Raw genomic sequence first — 15,109 nt, 5'->3', positions numbered from 1 at the left:
CCATCTATTTCAAAGATTCTCTATTTTCTCTCTAGAAATCGAGAAGATACATCAGTTAAGCACCATCTACCAGGTACATCTTTCACTTTTCATTGTTTGATAATCTTAGATGGGAAAGAAGCACCACAAACTTTGGCTAACTGATCAATTAAAGAGACAGATTACGTCAATATCAATCATTTTGTACTTCATAAATTGATTTTATCATTATTTTTGCATGATCTACTTTTGCAATATATATTCAACATATGTTTTAACTATCCAATGCTAAACTTGTAGCACTATCCTCTCCTAACATTGTATTTATGCTATTCTTTTTTTCTTCCATCATTTTGTTTATGCTATTCATCAATGAAAAATTAATATCACACACCTAAAACTGCTTTCTTGTTTAATTAGGTAATCGCAAGACAACTATCTTTTCCCTCTTTATCTACAGATTTAGTGGCTAGGCTTCCTAGCTACTGAAAAAGAAAGGAAGGAAAAGAGATGGCTGAAATTATTCTTACTGCAGTCATCACCAAGGCTGCAGAAGTAGCTGGAAATATACTCTTTGAAGAAGGAAGGCTTATATTGGTTGAAAGAGGATATCAATTGGCTTCAGAGAGAAATGAGACACATTCGATCTTATATAGATGATGCGAAGGCCAAGGCAGTTGATGGCGATTCAAGAGTGAAAAACTTTATAAAAGATATTCAAGAGTTGGCAGGTGATGTAGAGGACCTCTTAGATGACTTCCTTCCAAAACTTCATGAATCCCAAAAGAGCAAAGGCACAATTGGTCGCCTTAAGAAGACGGCTTTATCCCTTTACATGTTTTTTGTGTCCATAAATTTGCTATGGAGATAGAGAAGATAAAGAGAAGGGTTGCTGAGATTGATCGTGTGAGGACCACTTATGGCATCATGGATATACATAGCAATAATCACCACGATTACATTCCAATAGACCGGAGAAGTTTATTCCTTCATGCTGATGAAACAGAGGTTATTGGTTTGGATGACGATTAATATGCCAAAAGCAAAACTACTTAATCAAGATTTTCAATATCGAGTAATTTCGATTGTTGGCATGCCCGGTTTGGGCAAAACAACTCTTACCAAGAAACTTTATAGGCAACTTTGTAATCAATTCGAGTGTTCGGCATTGTTCTATGTTTCACAACAGCCAAGAGTGGGAGAAATCTTATTTGACATAGTCAAACAAGTCGGACTGAGGGAAGATAAAATGAAAGAGAATTTGGCAGAAAACCTAAGTCATTCTTGAAAAGAAAAAGGTATGTTATACTCTTGAATGACATTTGGAATGTTTGAAATTTGGGATGATATGAAACTTGTACTTCTTGAATGTGATTCAAGAAATTGCAGTAAGACAATTATCACATCCCGGAATAGTAATGTAGGTAGATACATAGGAGGGTATAGCTCGCTCCACGTGTTGAAACATCTACATTCAGAGAAAAGCATTGAACTCTTTGCAAATAGGATTTTTTCTTTTGATAGTGATAATTATTGGTTGAATGCTCCACCAAGCTTGCAAAACATTGGTAGAGAGATAGTTGGAAAATGTGGTGGTATACACTAGCCATTATGGTGATTGTAGGCATGCTAAGAGCAAGGGAGAGAACTGAACATGCATGGAATAGGGTACTTGAGCCTATGGGTCAAAACATTCAAAATCAATGTGCTAAGGTATTGTCTCTAAGTTACAATGCTTTACCCACTGCATTAAGGCCCTGTTTCTTGTATTTTGGACTTTTCCCTGAAGGCTAAGAAGTTCTTGCATTTAATTTGACAAATATTTTGGGTGGCTGAGAAGTTTATAGTAGTAAGTGACAGCAATGGACACGAGGTTGAATATATAGCAGGGGATATCCTAAATGATTTGGTTTTAAGAGACCTGATTCAGGTTTCCAAAAGAACATTCCAAGGAAGAATAGCAAGTTGTCACATACATGATTTACTACATAGTTTGTGTGTTACATTGGCGAAAGAGAGTAACTTCCTTCTCACCGAAGACAATATCACATCTGATGATGTTGCTGCTAGACAGCAAAGGCTTTTATTCTATTTCTGGTGGTGTTGGTGAATTCTTCTCTTCAAATTCCAAGCCTAGGAAGCTTCGTGCCCTTTCATATATTAGTGAAGACATTTATATGTCTCGTAAAACTCATCTTAACTTCAAGTTATTGCGACTGTTGTCTATGCACATTCCTAGGAGTAACTCTAAGAGGGTCGTTAGTATTCCAAAAGGAATTGGGAATTTGAGTTGCTTAGGCTACCTCAAATTGCAGGGCCAAAACTTCAACGGAAAAATAGCACATAGTATAGTCAAGCTCAAGCATTTATTGACCCTATATGTTCAACAGACCAATCTTTGCATTTGTTTTGATGTTATGGAAATGAAACAATTGAGGCATCTTCGTCTTTCAAACTTTATAGCTCAGCAATTTTACAAATCAGGTGGATTTTCTTCAGGCAACGTGTTATTGCCTAATCTACAGACTCTAATTTGGATAGGCGATTACTATATGAAGGCATGATGGTTGCACCAATTGAAAAATTTAAGAAAATTGAGTTTAAAGGCAAAAAAGAAGTTCATGATAGAGGTATTTTCAAGTACTCCCGTGGCAATACTGTCAAAGCTGGAGGTTCTGAAGCTGTGGAGCAAGGCAGAATCCGGCCTGCAGGATTTCCAGCGAATCAACTTGTCTTCCTATAGTAATCTTCTCAAGTTAAGTTTGATAAATGCAGACTTGAATATTGTGAACTTTGAAGCATTGCCCACAAATCTTGTCAAGCTTTCTCTTTTCTCTGTTGAAGTAGATATGCATCACCTAATAATGTTCAGTAGACTTCCCAAATTAAAGATACTCAAATTTAAGAACTACTAGTTTGAATGTGATGAGAGTATGATAAACCTCTTTATAACTGCCAATAGCTTTCCTCAACTTGGAGAGTTGCACAATGTTGGAAGTAACTTGTGGGGAGATAGATATTGATGAGGTGACCATGCCAGAACTGAAGAAAGTAATAGTCTCTCATGCACCAAATATTAGGCTTTCTGAACGTTTGGCATGGCTGGCCATATATAGACATTATTACTGAACAATACAGGTTGGTTTCCAATTCAAATTAGTCAAGCATCTTTTAATTCTCAGTAATTGTTTTGTTCTCTTTAGGGAAAATAATACTGTTTGTCTATTTGTGCAAAATTATTACCTAGTTTCGCCCATATTTTGTTTATTACCTGAAGAAGCCCAGATCTGTCTCGTTCTTCAACACTGATTTCTCTCTCTCCACCCTTCTCTCTTCCCTGTCTAATGTATCATTCTTAACCAAATTCGAACGGCAAGATCTGGCCCAAATTCATCTTCATACTCATAATATCTTAATGTTTCATTCTTAACCAAATTCGAACGGCCATATTTGGAAGAAAAGAGAGACCCATCGCAGGAGAAACAATTTTCCGACCAGATCCATCGCTGCCAGACAGAGAAAAGGAGTGACTTCATCGGAGAATCTTTTCTGTCATATTCGTCAATAATTTTTTGATAAACTTTCAAATGTAAGATCTAAATTGGAAAGCATTTGTGTATTTATGACATCTTCTTCTTCTTCTTCTTGGGCGCAGTGAATTTGGTATTGAAATGGAACTCTAATGGCGGATAACATGTGTTTATTAGTGTAAATGTGTATATTCCATGTTTACACACATATACAATACAAATACATTGCTTAAGCATTATATATACATGTGTATAAATTTGTATATTTATGTATAAGTATGTATAGTTGTGTATAACTCTGTATAATATTGTATAATCATATCTACATATATTAAAAGCACAAATAATTTGCGCTAAATTTTGAACGACCTAAATATTCTCTAAATGTTGATCGACGTTTATACCCTTAAGTATGTACCCTAATTTTTACATGAAGTTGTACGAAAAGGACACAATTGACAATACACCTAAACATACCAAGTAGTAGTGACAAAGGAATTGTCCGTCACTTCTTTAATAAAGGAATTCTTTGACTTTTTAACCCACATTACAAGTTGTAGTAGTACCTTTCATTGGCATCTATTGTGACATTGCCACCATTGCCGCATGGAACAGGTGAACATTCCCATCTAATGTCATTCTCTTCTCTCTCTCTCTCTCTCTCTCTCTCTCTCTCTTTTTTTTCCTAGGACAAATATTCATATATAGGATCCAATTGCATATAACATGCTGCTTTCATCTCTTTAATTGGGATCTTGGATTTTGTTTTATTTTTCTTTTTGTAATGTTGATTTGATTTACTAAAATTCCTTAATTGATTATTAGTGTCGTACATGACCTATTGGAAAAAAGAATATATCTTTGCTTGAAGAATAATGATTTGAGGTAACTTTCAAATTTCTCTTCCTATCCATACAAGTTACATGGTAAGCATGAATGGATTTAGAATTACATGATAATTTTAAGAAAGGAAGAATGAGTTTTGGAACTAATGGTCTACAACAAGCCATAAGTATTTGTGTGGCTGTAATCATTTCATTAAAGGTAAAAAAGGAAGTTTAAGTTATGTATATAGAAATGTATCATTCTTTTTGGGACAGACTAAAAAGAAAAATCTATCACATAAGTTGGAACAGAGGGAGTACAACAAAGAAATGAAGTACCCTGAACTCTTCATTTAATAAATATTGAAGTGTTCTAATACATTCAGATCCTTCAACCAAGTAATACTTTTCAGAAGGCCCTTTCACAAGCAGTTGCTGGACAACTATATGTCCAGTAAATTTGTGATAAACTCCTCTTCTACATTATAATAGTCTAGGAGTTCTGAATCAATTCCTGAGCCGAAAGTCTATTGGAAACAACCTCTCTACATCCAAGGTATGGGTAAGATTTGCATACACTTTACTCTCTCCAGACCCATTTGTAAAATTACACGGTGTAAGTTGTTGTCAGGAGTTCTGAATCATTGGCTCTGATAAGAGACACATACTTCTTGTCATAGATTACTTGAGATTTTCTAACCCATTCACCCCCATTGTGCAACAAAAGATCAAAATAATGATCCTTCGTAGTGAAACGTCTGGACCAGAAAACCACAAAAAATAAACATAGAGGGCCCCATATCAATAAATTAAGAGCTTAAGGGAATCTATATTAAAAAGAAACAGAAAGACAAGCATCCCCACGAATCAGACCCTAATCATCAAATAAAAACAAAGTCCTCAAATTTTCAGTAAACCCTAACTCATCCCCACGAATCGGACCCTAATCATCAAATAAAAATAAATCATCATTCCCTAAATCAAATGTTTAACGGAAAAGCCCAAATCATAAACCCTAATTACAAAACTTAAAAATTAAACACGTACGGATAAAACTTACCTACTAGTAAACCAAAAAAATAAATCATTTAGCCACTTAAATGGGATAGAACTTACCTAATATATGCAAATTATGGTAGCCAACTTCAATTGTTCTTCGAAACCCTAGCTGGGAATCGCCTAGCTCCGGCAATAAGGAGTGAGAGAGTTAAGTGAGAAATGAGGGGTAATTTCATTTTACCCCTTCAATTAAACATGGGTCGGGTGTACTAAACGGATAAGTGGGTCATCGTGTATTTTTTTACAGGTTGGACTGCCATGTCAGCTCCACTGGCAAGGCGTTAAAATTAAGGGTATTTGTGGTCCAAAACATAGATGACAAGGGTAGTTTTAGAGCTCGTTTGGATTGACGCATAAGTTCTTTATAAGTTGTTTCACTTTTTAAGTGTTTAGTGTTTTTAAAATCATTTGTGCGTAGATAAAATAAGCCTAAAAAAATAATTGGGCCCGTTTAGCTTAACTTATCTAAAGCAGCTTATAAGCTGAAAACAACTTATAAGCTAAAAAAAATAAGTTGGCCTACCCTAACTTATTTTTTTTTTGGCTTATAAGCTGCTTCTTTTAAGCCCATCCAAACAGGCTCTTAGTATAAAAAACAAACGGAGGGTAAATGTGAGCTATTTCGTATAGTTCGAGGGCAATTTTAGCCTTTTTCCGTATACTCTATTATTAAGAAAAAATTTCTTGAATAGAAGTATCATCAATTAAAAAAGAGATAATGGTCAAAATACACCTCACGTATCACTTTTTTGTGAGTTTCATACCTGAACTATCAGGTATTTGCACTTCCTACCTAAACTATCATCAACTATTTGTCAAAAGACACCCCGACTAGTATCTGATGGTGTGGTGTGCATTCTCTTTTTTTTTTTTGTTTAAAAATGGTGCCAAATGGCACTTCATGCAGATAATTAAAGGAATTAATTGGAATTTTTTTTTTTTTAAAAAAAGAGATAATGGTCAAAAATACATATGAAGATACTAGTTGAGGTGTGTTTTGATAAATAGTCGCTGATAGTTCAGGTAGGCAACGGAAACACTTGATAGCTTAGGTGTGTATTGATAAATAATTGATGATAGTTCAGGTAGGAAACACAAACACATAATAGTTCAGGTATGAAACTCACAAAAAAGTGATACTTGATAGATATTCTTGGCCATTAACTCATTAAAAAGCGAATATCCCTTTAGCAATGAATGATGGATCAACTTTTCAAATCCTAGTCGTTATCAATGTAAGCATATTCCTGAAGGTGGTCATTTGTTTATGTATGTTTTGTAACTCTTAATACTCTCACGACAATTACTACTACTTTTTGAGCTATTGACTCATTGATTTTTTTATTTAAACAGAGTACGAAGAGTTTGTAGCTGGATCAATTTGGAAGACCACTATGCAATTTTTTGATTAGTTTTTTCTTTAATAAATTCTATAAGATTGTCAATCAGTTATTGCATTCACTATAAGCCACGTTTCACAGTTTAATTGCAGAACATATTATTCAGTCAATCCTTGATATCTTGTGTAAGTCATTAGATTTTTTGACTCCTGAGGTGAATGGTTTCACCCTTTTCTTTTTCTAATGAGTTAAGACAATTGCATCTGTACTCCTACAAGTAATCTTGCAACATATAGTACAGTACAAAAGTTAGTGTTGGAAAACATGAATAAGAACAAAAAAGATTTAAGACTTCAAAAACATGAACGAAGAACACAAATTAAGAGCTTGAAACACGTGCAAAACACTTTTCCAATAGCGATATTTGCTCCCCCTCTCCTCCACAAAATTGTTATGGGATTACAAGCGAATAACTTTAGTAGACATGACAAATCTTTGAATTTTTACCCAAACAAATAATGGAGAAATTCTATTAGGAAACCAAAACTCTCAACTTGAACTTTTGAATGTAGAATCTGGATGAGGAAGAGAGGTTTGGAGGACAGTTATAAGAGAAGGAACTCTTTTTTACAAAGTAAAGTTTGGATCACTTTAAAATGCAAGAGTAACTGAAATTATTGAGATATGAGTAATGTTAAATCCTTTCATAAAAGACTCAATTTTGAGTTTGAAAATTAACTTAAAATACTTTCCTATCAGTATCTAGCTACTTCTTTCTCCTCTTGGATTTTGGTCCACAGACTTATTACTAGCTCTACTTTATTGCTCTATATAAGAAGTCGATGTACTAACTTTTTTTGTGTATTAAAGCTAGCCACATACTTTAAGTTCCCGTAGACAAAAAATGTATAAGCCAGTATTTTGTCTTGTTATTCACTTTTCACTCTTCCTAGTAGCACCAACTTCATCATCCTCAATTATCACTAGTTTGAGTAAAGGTTCCTCTCTTTCTACTTCCCAATATACGGTGATTTCATCGCCCAATGGTGATTATGCTATTATGTAGCAGGTTTTCACACAGTTGGTGAAAATGCCTATAGCTTTGCTATATGGTTTACTAATTTAGTTGGTGGTGATAAAAATTACACCATAGTCTGGATGGCTAACAGAGACGATCCTGTAAATGGAAGGCACTCGTTGATTTCCTTAACCAAATCAGGGGATCTTGTTCTTACTGATGCTGGCCAGCGCGAAGTTTGGGCAACTGAAATGCAATCAAATGCCTTTGTTGAATTAAAACTCTTGAACAACGGCAACCTTGTTCTTCTAGCTTCACAAGACAAAATTATTTGGCAAAGTTTTGACACACCAACTGATACACTAGCTCCTTCCAGTCCTTCCAGGACAAGCACTAACCAAAAATTCAAAGCTTGTGCCTCTGAGGAGCTCAACCAATTACTCATCAGGATTTTACAAGCTACAGTGTGCTGATAATAATGTTCTCCAGCTTGTTTATGAAGGCTTAGAGATGTCAGGTGTGTACTGGCCACCCTGATGGCTAGCAAGCGGGGAAGCTAACTGAACCACCTACAACAATAGCTAAATTGCAGTTCTCGACCGTTTGGGCCAATTCAAATCGTCTGATGATTTCAAATTTAAAACTGCTGATTATGGTGAAGGAGGCATTCAAAGAAGATTAACACTGGATATTGATGGGAACATCCGAGTCTACAGCTTGAATACGCAGAGGACTAATTGGGAAGTTACTTGGCAACTAAATTGGAGGCCCTGCATGATTCATGGAATTCGTGCGAACAGTTTGTACACTTATAGTTATAATTCTGGTAGGAAATGCACTTGCCTACAACGTCATAAGATGAAAAATGTGACGGATTGGTCTTATGGATGCGAAGCAGATTTTAAACTCTCTTGCTCTGATAGAAATATGGTGGATTTTGTTCATCTTCATCACGTTGAATTCTTCGGGTATGAGGTTAAGCATTATAAAAATCACACCTTGGAGCAATGCAAACAGGATTGCTTAGATAACTGTGACTGCAAAGGATTTCAATTCAATTTTGAAATGGTGAATGGCGTTTATAGCTGCTATCTGAAGACATTGCTCTTCAATGGGTACCGCTCACCATCTTGGAAAGGTTCAGTTTACATTAAACTGCCCAAGGATGTCCGTAATTCAGATGAGGAAGGTCCTATAGGCAAATTACAGTGTGAACGAACACATGTTTTGCTGGACAGAAGCTACGAGAGAAAACAACAATCTGGATGGTTGAAGTCATTTATTGGGTTTACTGTTGCACTTGGAGTTTTAGAGTTCAGATGTCTTTTCTCTTATTTGACTACAACCCCCAAACGCTTTAAAGAAACATTTGATCTGGTTTATATTCCGGTTGTCAATAGGTTCAAGAGATTCACTTATGCCGAGCTGAAAAAAGCAACGTCTAATTTCAGAGATGAAATTGGACAAGGAAGTGGTGGTGTTGTGTACAAAGGAAAATTATCGGACAACAGAATTGCAGCCATCAAGTATCTCAAATTAGAAGCCAACCAAGGAAAAGCTGAATTTCTTGCAGAGGTAATCACAATTGGCAAGCTCAACCACATGAACTTGATAGACATATGGGGTTATTGTGTTGAGGGAAAATACAGGCTACTAGTGTAGGAGTACATGGAGCACGGTTCTTTAGCAGATAATTTACATGCCAGAAATATTCTTGATCAGCAAAAGAAGTTCGAGATTGCTTTGGGAATAACAAAAGGTCTTGCTTACTTACATGAAGAGTGTCTAGAATGGGTTTTGCATTGTGATATAAAGCCTCAGAATATACTTTTGGACTCAAATTGTGAGCCAAAGGTAGCTGATTTTGGTCTCTCAAAGCTATTAAATAGAGGTGGAGTGGACAATTCAAGTTTACACAATACGCGGGACAAGGAGTTACATGACTTCTGAATGGATTTTTCACCACCTCATCACCTCCAAAGTCGATGTATATAGCTATGGAATACTACTGCTAGAGTTGATCACCGGAAAGATCCCAAACCGCGCTCAATGTAATAACATGGATAATGATGAGATGAAAGACACGACAACGCTTGTTACTTGGGTTTGTGGGAAGATGCATGGAGTTGAGCAAACTGCCTGACAGATTCAATAAGTCGTGGACCCTACTTTGGATGGTGTTAACTATTTGGAAAAGATGGAAGTTCTTATAAAAGTAGCTTTGTTGTGTTCAGAAAAAGACAAAGATGCAAGACTACAATGAGATAGGTGGTGGATATGCTACAAGCGTAAATTATAGCATAGATGGTAATGACTCAGGTAGGAAAAGGAAACCCCTGATAGTTTGAGTGGGAAACTCGCAGAAAAGTAATAGTTCAGGTGTGTTTTTAACCATTATCTCAAATATTTATGAGAACGTAGTTGTGTGGTCGTTATAGCCTATGGCTTGCTTCTTATCCAACAACTCACCTCGACCTCATGGGTGAGTTGTTTTCTATTGTCTTTTTGTTAAGCTTATGACAGCAAAAAAAAAAAAAAAAAAAACAAGTAAAGTGACTTGAAAGACTGATTTTTATTGATCTTAAAAGGTTGCTTAAATACACAAAGTCAGTCACTGACTGCTGCTAAAAATATGCTAAACAAGTCTACTGCTAACTAAAAAAGAGGAACTGAACTTAAAGATAGCCAACAAACTTTCAAAATAAAAACAACATCAAAAATATCTGTAAAACAGATCAGCAGATTCTAGCGCGTGCTTCTCAAATCTTGCAGCCCAACTGTCAATAATTTCAGCCTTGAATTCAGGTCCAGTAACCCTACTTGCAACAACATTGCAATTTTTGAGGCAACTACAACACTCTTCCCGCTTCAAGAATTTCAGACTCCAAGTTTGCTTCTAAGAAGCTCAAATCAGGTAACATGAAACGGCTTCGTAAATGCATCAGCAATTTGATCTTCTGATTTGCAATAAACCAGTTTCACCTCTCCCGCTTCTTGCACTTCCCTAAGAAAGTATAATCGGATATCAAAATGTTTTGTTTTCCCATGAAAAATTGGATTATGAGAAATTGCTATGGCTGCCTAATTATCCACAAATACTTCTGTGCTTCCTTGTTGCTCTAGATCAATATCTAACAGGATCTTCCTTAGCCAAAAAGCTTGATTAATCGCTATTCTTTGCAACAATAAATTCGCCTCGTAGTTAAGCGTACCATGATATCTTGCTTCTTTGAGCACCATGAGAAACATCCCAAACCAAGACTAAAACAATAGCTTGAAGTGCTTTTTATGTCATCAACTAACCCTGCCCAATCACTATCAGAAAAACCTTGTAACTTGATAGTCTGACTTTTACAGAACTTAACACCATAGTCCAAGGTTCCCTTGACATACGAGCCGTGTGTCTACGAGCCGTGTCCAGTAGAGTCTTGTTTATAGGTGTGTTGCGTGCCACACTTAAGAACAGGAGGCTGCGGGCATTTAGGAATGAATGACCTTCTTCTATCCTAGATCGGGCGATAGAGTTAAGTCACAAGATATAATATTTCCAATGCTAACCTTGATTGTTTTGTAGTTGCGAGATGGCTTTTACGGAAAAAGTTCGGTAGTCCAGGGGCTTCCAGAGCCAGTCATTCTTATGATACAGACCCATAGGAGAATGTGCCTTCTATCGAGACAGATCCATCAGAAGTCATATCCTCCATAGAAACAGATCCGTCTGAGATCCAGAAGGAACCCACTGAATATGTAAGGGAGAGATAAATATTGGGAGATGACTATCTATGTAGTTCCAGAGTGACAGTATCTTCAGAACGAAAGTCAAATGAGAATAGTGGTAAGCCTGGGAGAGTCAGTATAATTGGCATAGTTGTAAACGGTGTGGGTGTCATAGAACAACCTGGGGAAGAGCAACCCGGTGAAAAACTCCCCCAACTCCCATTGGACCGAATTGTGCCGGATCAGAGTTCTCGAGTGGGACCAAGGTAAGGATTTTCGTCGTTGGAACTTTAGGATGCCAATACTTATGTAAGAAAGTAAAGTGTATCGTTCGGTCATTTTGGAGTATTACAAGTAAGTTATGTAATATGAGTGTTAATTGTAATAGTAAATCCAGATTCACCTATAAGGTGTTAAAGAACAACAAGATAAAGGGGAAGTATGATTTACGAGTACGTAAACCTCCGTGAAGGGAGCTGATTGATGAAATGTTTAGAAGGAGAAAGATGGAATTCTAGAAAGAGCGTTCGGGTATAACTTACGAGACAAGCTTTATCACTTTACATTCTTTTGTAGTAATCAACCCTGTGTGGTTGAGTTGTATATCACATGTGTTTCAATATGTGGCCTTCTAAGGCATGAGATGTGTTTTCTGGGCTGTGTGCAGGTTTGGGATTGTTATGTTTACAGAGGAAACGCTGTCGAAATTTTTCGGGAATCTGAGAGAAATTGTGGAAACTTTTAAATAAGATTATGGCGAGAAGAAAGAAAGGGCCTAGTAGTGAGTGAATAGAAATGAAGTTAGTAGTCAATTGCGGGATACATGTAGCAAGTATGCATCAAACTGGAAGGAGCGATGATTAGGTATAGATAGGATTAGAAACATGCAAAGGGAAAATCATGTGCTTGGGGTGGAAAGAAGTTTTATATACTGAGGAGAACTAAAGAGATGAGCATTCTAGAAGAAGTTTGCAAGTTAGAAGAATTTGGCTAGCCCTTTCATGTTTTGGAAGATTGAGTTATGAAATGAACTTGATACATACGTATAGACCTATGCATGTAATACCGATCCAGAATACCAAGTTGGATTTCACCCGATGATTCTAGCGGGGAAAAACTTTTATGTCACTATGAGCCAGCCCTATTGACCTTAGCGGTACCTCGAGGTAATAGATCGAAATGGATATGCTTAATAAAGCTCCTTGCCTAGCAATTAGTTGACCTTATGACTGCAGTTTCGTTCTGTGTTATAGTTCAAGTTATTTATCCTGGAACTTACCCGAACGGTTACATGATAGGAGTTTGTCATTTCTAATATGAAGGAAAGTGAGGGACGCAGAAAGAAAGGGATTCAAACTATGTTAATGAGATAAGGTTGATCAAGAAACCGAAGAACGATAAGTGACGAATGTCCAGTAGGTGTGATAGGCGTGATAAGAAAAAGAAAGATATTTTGGAAGCAGAGAAGGAAATGCAGAAGTGGGGCAAACAAAAAGAATGTCTACTAAAGCAGTAGCCCGATGAACAAAGTACAAGAGAGAATCAAACCCTGTGGATATCCTATTACTAAGTGAGAATATTAATAGATGTTACAAAATGATTGGGATTTTGAATCGTATTATAATAAATGTGCGACTAATTAAATTATGACAAGGAATATGGGACTATTTGTTGAGTAAGTTATCTTATGCATAAGGAGTGACTTCACGCATAACACCTCTTCAAAGAATTCCACAAGGGCCATATTTACCCTGTTATTAATATATTGAGATAGCAGAGAACAATGCTTCTATGATAGTGTGAATTGATTGAAGAAGAGTATGGAATGATTACCGTTGGACCTTAAGTCATAGTTTTATAAAAAAGATTGTTAAGGAAAGGTAAGGCAAGAGATGGCGAGTTTGTGAATGAAGCGGTACAGGGAACATAGGTTAGTTATGGGATGCGTCGATGAAAATGACTAATACGTAAGAAGATCTATGGGTCTTAATAGGATTGTCGAAAGAAGCATTAGGACGAAGGAAATTCCCTCATGGTTTAATGGTTGTAGCAATTAGATGACAATCAAAGGGAAACTAAAGAATTAGTCTTCAACATTCCGAGGCAATGTGGCAAGCGGAGACGTAAGGATGAGATAATACAAGATATAGGCCATAGAACGGAGGAGGGGCGGAAAGTTCAACGTGATGGTTGTACAATAAGATAGATTATGAGACAGAGTTAAAGGATGGGCATATGATGGAGAAGCAGTATTAACCTTAAGATGATGATAAGTGCAGTACAAAGAAAATTTCCTATATCGGGGCAGATTCAATATGTGGATGCGAGTAGTTACCAGAGAGAGTATTCTTACAAGGCCTGTTGTGAGGCATGATCATCATAGAATTTAAAACCCCTTAAAATGATAAATCATGAGAGTATTATGGCTTCTGATCAGGCGTAATATAAATGAGAATGAGACGGTATCCCCATACAACAAAGGGTTCATAGGTATGATTTCATAATGGGGTACACAGGTAATGATTATAGGATTAAGAGTAGGGGGAGAAGTAAAGGTATCTCAAATAATTAAGTATGATCAAGGATGGACGATGTCCAGGTATCACGAAGAACCATACCAGCAAAGCAACTTGTGTGTATCTTTTCAAAGGATATTCACGAGGTGCCAAGGGAGTGGTTAACGAAGATAGCTAATGTATTATAGACCTCGAATGTGTAGTACTAGACAAGCTTAGCGAAAAGTACCAAGAGATATGGCGATGCCAGTAATAAGAAAATGAAAAGTTAAGTGTTGAACAAGTAATTCAGTAGAAGATGGAAAGTACACAGGATAGACAAAGAGGTAAATAAGAAGAAAAAGCTATTTGTGGAGTCATCTAGCAAGTTAAGATAGAGCATCAAAACTTTGAGGCTTATTACAGGCCATCGAGATTCCAATATGGAAATGGGAAGTCATTAAATATGGACTTCATTACAGGTTTACCTCGTTCTCAACGTAAGTATGATTCTATAGTAATTGTGAATAGACTTACGAAGTCAGCTCATTTCTTACCAGTCAGAACTACATATGTAGCTGAAGATTATGCAAAGATTTATGTCAAAGAAATAGTACGACTCCATGGTGTTCCCGTATCTATTATTTACGATAGAGGGACACATTTTACCGCCAATTTTTGGAAGTCTTTTCAAGAGGGTTTGCGGACTCGCCCGAGTCTAGTACGATTTCATTCACGCATCGACGAGCAAGCTGAACGTATCATCCAAACTCTTGAGGATATGCTACGGGCATATGTATTGGATTTTTGAGGTAGTTGGGATGATCACTTATCACTTATTGAATTTTCTTACAACAACAGTTATCATTCTAGTATCCAAATGGTCCCGTACGAGGCTTTATATGGGCGAAAGTGCAGATCGCTAATTGGATGGTTCGAAGTGGGAGAAACTAAACTAATAGGGCCAGACTTGGCCTAACAAGCTATAGAAAAGGTCAATTTTATACAGGATCGATTAATAACAGTTCAGAGTCGTCAAAAATCCTATGCAGATAATCATCGATGAGACTTGGAGTTCCAAGTATAGGACTGGGTACTCTTGAAGGTGTTGCCAATGAAGGGCGTCATTAGATTTGGCCAAAAAGGG

The 15,109-nt window shown here is 36.6% G+C and overlaps 2 pseudogenes; both read left to right on the top strand.

The window, feature by feature from the left end:
* Positions 1-111: 111 nt before the first annotated feature.
* Positions 112-3,414, top strand: LOC132039591 (toMV resistance protein Tm-2(2)-like; annotated as a pseudogene).
* Positions 3,415-8,434: 5,020 nt separating this feature from the next.
* On the top strand, positions 8,435-10,106 carry LOC132041186 (putative receptor protein kinase ZmPK1; annotated as a pseudogene).
* Positions 10,107-15,109: the final 5,003 nt, after the last annotated feature.

The sequence above is a fragment of the Lycium ferocissimum genome, chromosome 12, assembly GCF_029784015.1.
Source record: "Lycium ferocissimum isolate CSIRO_LF1 chromosome 12, AGI_CSIRO_Lferr_CH_V1, whole genome shotgun sequence".
Classification (NCBI taxonomy): Eukaryota; Viridiplantae; Streptophyta; class Magnoliopsida; order Solanales; family Solanaceae; genus Lycium; species Lycium ferocissimum.
This window is presented reverse-complemented; position numbering and strand designations above follow the sequence as displayed.